The 6000-nt window shown below is 48.9% G+C and overlaps 1 protein-coding gene across 1 annotated transcript in view; it reads right to left on the reverse strand.

The window, feature by feature from the left end:
• The window catches only part of RNF216 (ring finger protein 216), a gene marked incomplete at its 5' end in the record, with an annotated part of 58471 nt that overhangs the window by 39863 nt on the left and 12608 nt on the right, over positions 1 to 6000 (reverse strand). The window lies entirely within an intron of this gene.

Below are 6000 nucleotides of genomic sequence, written 5' to 3' on the forward strand. Positions count from 1 at the left end.
TTTACCCTCCAAGAGACAGATACCCCATTTAATCTGACCTCTTTCCTCAGGTCCATTTCCAGACTGGGCTTTGCCCTCTCCTCCTCTGTCAGACTCATTTATCAAGTGAAGCATTTCCACATACCACTGCATAAATAGACTTGACCTTGTTAAAGCTGCAGCAGCACCTGAGCTCTCACTGATGGAGTCTCTCCACCCCATCACAGCAATTAACCCAGCCCACTCCTACCCTCTTTCCAGGTGAGGCATTCTCAGAGCTCCTATAGCCCTTTCTTCTGCGTCTCGAGGAAGGGTGGCAAATATACAGACAAGGAAAGGAGTGATTTGGGGCTGATTATTGTGCCTCCTTCTCTGGCAAGTGGCATTTAGGAGCAAGTTCCTGCTGGCACCACTCAATTCTAACTGCTCCTGCCCACACCAAGCATACAGCAAAAACCAGTGAGTACGGGAGTATCCCTGGCATGTGGCTTTCCCTTGTTCCCCTTGCAGTTTCCCCTCAGGCTAAGTAGTTTGCCCAGCATAAAACTAGGGATGAAATCTCCTGACTCTCAGCACTCCCTAGGCAACTTTGACCCTCCCCACCACGATGGCTTAGCCCACGTGGTTCAGCATGCGCATACTCTTCTTACATGGGACTGTCCTTCTAAGGTTTGCTGTACCAGGATCACTTCCCCTGTTATCATCTATCTCCCTTTAGAACTCAATAAAAACCTACTGAGGTGTTATCTGCTGCCTATAATCACCTCAACCCCACACCTTCGACCTTGGTCCCTCCCTCTGGCCCATCCCTTGGAGGAGATATGGAATCAGCAGCTCCTGCTGCGGCGATAGCATCGCCGCTTGCCCTGCCTGCGGCTCGGCACCGGCACCGCTGCTGCAGCCCAGCTTCAATGTCCTTTTATGGAAGAAAAATGAAAATCGCCTGCCCAGCCGTGGAGAGCCTCAGCACAGAGCTGAGCCGAGCTGAGCTGACAGACGGAAACTCGCCATTTGTTGTGGTTTTGGCAGGGAGAGAGCGGAGAGAGTTCCCATGCGCAGCGCTCGGTTAAAAGGGTGCAGCCCAGAGCACCAGAGCAGGAGGTTTCCGGGATGCAGTGTTGAGGTGGAAGGTGGCAGAGTCAGGAAAAGATGGCTTAGACTGTTCTGCCAGCATGGACAAGAGGGAGACAGGCCTCTGGACCAAAGCCTACATAGGCATGAGCGCTCCATTCCCAAGCTCCATCCCTGGAAGTGTTCAAGGCCAGGCTGGACAGGGCCCTAAGCAACCTGGTCTAGTGGAACGTGTCTCTGCCCATGACAGGTGGTCGGAACTGGATAGTCTTTAAGGTCCCTTCCAACCCAAACCATTCTGTGGTTCTATGAAGACATGTAGCAAGGTCCTTCACATGGCACTTCCCTCTCTTCCTCATCCCAGCAAATTCTGCTAAGCTGCACTCACACAGGCACAGGAGGATGGGAATTGAAACACAGGAGATGGGCCTTGAGGCCATTGCCACCAGAAAGAAATTAAAGGGGTCTGCCACAATGAGTGCCACTTCTGGCTCTGCTCTCCACTACAGCTGTGGGGCTAAGCTCCAAGTAACAATCAGATCCAAATAAACAGGCTCAAGGAAAAGCATACGGATAACAGCAATAAGAATGTCTGAACAGAGAATGAGATGGGGCCACGGGACTTTCAAAATGTTTGCGCTGCTGTCAGGAAGCTGAATGAGACAGCAGACTTCAACAGCTGGGAAAACATGTTGCAAAACAAGAAGAATTAAGTAATTCTCCATATGTACATCCTACTCTGCGGCGTTTTGGACAAGCTCAATTTCTCCGACCAGAGCAAATTTTTTTTCCATGTTGCACACACACCCTGCTAGTGACAAATCTTGATATAGCTTAAGCCTAAACCCACAGCACATCTGGAGCTGGGCAGGGCAGCTCTGGGCAGCACAGTCCTGCCTTCAGCACAGAAGTAATGCGCCCTGTGGTATGTGTTGGATGACATCCTTGGACAGCTATGTCATCCTGAACACATCCCCTGCTGCTGGGGACTTGATTATCCAAACATTTCCCCCTGCACCTTATAAAACACTCCTAACTGGATCATAGGTTGCCAAGGCCACCGTATTACCTATCTTTGAACCACAGCAGCTCTGTGCCCCATTGCTGCACCAGGTACAGAGATCACAGGCGCTGCAGTACACCCCTTACCTCCTCCTGTAATTTCAGGTCCTGTCAATCACGCAACAATTCGTTCCAGCAAGACCACTCACGTCAAAGCTGCTGCAAACCAGCGCGACTTGCGCTCATTAACAGTGGCAGTGGCTGTGCATTAGTGCCCTGCTAAGAGCTGCCGTGTTCAGGCACAGCTTGGCAGGCAGAGCTCAGCACAAGTTTAAGCCTGTCTTGCTTCCAATAGAAAATGAAGGTTAAAAGCAGCTGGGTGCATCTGTTCCTAGCCAGCACCTCGAAATCCATCCTGAGACATTCTAAGCAGCTTAAAAAGACATGCTCTAAAATATCAAGTCTCAGTGCTTCAAATTAAACCACAGAAGGACTGCTGTGGCCAGAGAGCCTAACCTGAAGATGAAAAGGTGAAAGAGTGGAGATTTTATCCATCTAACAAAGGCATATCAATGCTCATTTGTCCAGCATGGCAGTTCAGCCACTCAGCAGGCAAAGGCAGTCCCCAAACCCACTGAGGATGCACAGGAACAGAACCTCCCTAGGCCACAGGCAGTGCCATTCCACGCCACATAGCCACACACCATCACCTCTTGCATCCAGCCAGCACTGAGGCAAACAACTCGGTGAAATAAAGCAACAGAAATCCTATGCCATGCAAAGGAGTTTTAAGGAAAAGTCTTGGAAATGCAAGTCCCTGCAGCGTGGTCTGGCTATGGAATGAATGTTGGGGGTTTCAAGCTCGTCGCTGCTCCATGCATGCAATATTTCCATGGCAACGGCAGCTTTCACCTCCCCATCCCTTGCTGGCTGAAAGCCCTGCAGTGCTTTGTGCTGAGACTGCAAAGAGAGGAAACCATCTCCCCCTCTCCCGTGCTGGGGACAGCAGCAGCTGGGAACAAAAGCCTTGTCTTCAGCAGTCTTGGGAGGAGGGAGGCTGAGCAGAGGGCATCGACTTCCTCTTCTGGTGGGAATCAGTACTTCTCCCAATGTGCAAAAGTGCACACTTGCTTCCCAGTGCTGCACAACTCAACAGCAACATGTGCCTTTCCCTGTTTTACCTGAATCACCAGCTTTGGTTTGCTCTGTAGTGCTGGGAGGAGAAACGTGCACCATTAGAGATGAGAAATTCAACTGCTGCTTCCATGCAGGGATCTCTCCAAGATGGAGGTTGACCAAGCAGGCTGGAAAACCCCCCTGTTAGTAGGGAGCCAGGCTCCTTGTGCAGTCAACAACCCATTATAGAGCAAAATCTCAACACTCAGGTCTGCATGGAAGTTGCCTCAGCACCAGCACCAGCTCAGACTGCACAGACACGGAACACATCTGTAGGGTGGCCTGGACAACATTTTTCCTTGGCTAACTAAGCTTTTCCTCCACCCTGCTGTTTGTGATATTAGGATTCAAGCCCTGGCCACCTCACTGGGAGCCAAACTTGATGCCACACAGCTGGAGCCACAGTGGCCCTGGCAGATGGTGCTGGCTCTCTGCATGCTCCCTGTGCAGCCAGGCACTCGCAGCAGGCACCACAGCTCTGCCCGTTGCTCAGGCTACAATTAGCCACAGTTTGGTCCCTGCAAGGTGCAGATGACTGGAACTGCAGGTGAGATGAATAAGCAGTGACCTGGGTGTGTGGAGGGCTCTTATTGTTAAGCCCAGCATACAGATACACAGCCAAAATGAAAGCTTCCAGCTGGTTCCCATCACTTGCCTTACTACATATCCAGAGCTGGCCCAAATATGAACCAATCTCCCTCCAAGATTTAAAGGAAAGCCTGAGGGTATCAACATGAACTCCCAAAGCATGACAAAGGATCCAGGTGATGGAGCACAGGAATACAACAGGTCCACCATCTGGTCCTTCTCTCCCCACCCTCAAAGGGCCTTGAGGTTTCAGGAGAGACACATTTTGACCTTCCCTTCTCCACACTTCCCCTCACTTTAGGTTCAGCTGTGTGAGTGCAGTCCTTCCAAGCAGAGAGGGACTCCTTCCAGGATCACTCATCACCAACACACAGTCTGCCAGAGCCACTGCTAGCAAAGCCAATGCATCCTCTCCAACCTCTACGGAGTTCCCTAGATTAGCCTTTTCCTCCCTATGGGCAACAATTTCCTGCAAGCAAGAGCACTAGCTGGAATTCTTCATTCTGGAGATAGACAAGATAGCAGGAATATGAAGAACCAGTGCAGCTGATGCTGCGAGACACCACATCCTGCTCTCCAAATTCCTCACCCTCGACTTCAAATCCTAAAGTAGTTAAAGACTTCTTAGAAGAGCACAAAGCTACTCAGCAGATTTTCAGCTAATGAATCAACACAAGCTGTCCAGGAAACCAGAAATCCAGCCCACTGGAATGCTGCAACCCCGGGGAGGGGGAACAGGCAGTACGCTAGGAAGGAAATGAAACAGCAAAGCAGAAGGAAAGGAACATTTCAGCACTGACCTCTCTTACTCTGCTGCATTACACATTTTAGGAAAAAAGCAACTTCAATTCATTTTGCACATTGAACTGTTCATGTTCTTCAAGGCTGAATTCTGTTCCGTGGTGCTGACACATGTACATTTTGAGAACTACTCGGGTTTTGCACAGACAGTAAGAAAAAAAACTGAGACGGAAACGTGAATCAACATTGCCACCTAGTGCCGAGCAAACCTTCCCACTCCCACACTGGGGCAGTCCATCGGCACTACATTCCCTTTCCAAATGCTAGAGGTAGATGTTAGTAAAACCTATCTGGAAAGTAGGGAGCTAAAGTGGAATTGTGCATCTTTCATAAGCAGATTTCTCCCACCAATAAGTTCAACTTTCATGCCAGAATGCAAAGTTCACTGCTGGCAACTTCAGCTTCTCCAGACAACAGAATTTGACCTTCTTTTAACTTCTCCATACAAGCAAAAGGTGATACCACATCAATGTGAGAACACAAAGCTACGGCAGCCACAACTGTACGGTTAATGCACTCAAGAGGAATTTCAGTGATTAGCAGAAATCTCTGCTGAGGCACAGGCAGTTCCCCAAATCTTGCATGAGAATTCATTGTTGTGGCTACAGTGACACAAGAGGCCTTGTAGCTTCAGTGCCAAACAATGACCCTGTCTCAGCTCACTGGGACCAGAGGTAAGCAGGGTCCTGCATACATTCACAAGACTGGGAAAGATTTCTGTGCTTCTATTTCTCCCCAGAGCAGACAGTACAGATGCAGAAGCAGCAAGTTTTCCTAACTCCAACCCCTCACTGGACCTGAGGATTCTCCTGTTATGGCCATTAGCAGATTGAAATGAGTACAAAGATTTTCTGCCCTTTGAATATCTGACATTTCAGTGAGGTCTTTCAACAAGATTTTGTCAATTCCAACTGGATCTGTAATCAGGCAACCACACACAAGAAAAATGCAGATGCTAGTTCTCTGAAGGATAGCACATAAGGTTGTTTCAGCTTTCTCCAGAAGTTTTGTTAGACAAAAGAATTACAATTTTGTTTTGACTTTTAAACACCAAGTTCCTTGCTCACCTGAAACATTTCTGTATGTACAACACAGCAACCTATGGCATCCATAACCTTTTGTAACCAACATCTTCCACGGAAAGACAGGAATCCTGCTGTCTTTATCAACAGTACCCTGAAATTCATCTGTCCAGGCATACATTTTTACAGAACATCAGTAGGATCCAGCAAACACTGACTGCTGCCCCATGCAGCTACATGAGATATTCATTCACCTGCTACTAGTAAGCGAGATATCCTCCCAGGTCTCCTGCCCAACACTCCAGAAGAGACCAAATGGAAAGAATTCTGCAATTACCTTTCTGCATCGAGGGTTTGGGCA

Source organism: Acanthisitta chloris, unplaced genomic scaffold (genome assembly GCF_000695815.1).
Source record: "Acanthisitta chloris isolate BGI_N310 unplaced genomic scaffold, ASM69581v1 scaffold15470, whole genome shotgun sequence".
NCBI lineage: Eukaryota > Metazoa > Chordata > Aves > Passeriformes > Acanthisittidae > Acanthisitta > Acanthisitta chloris.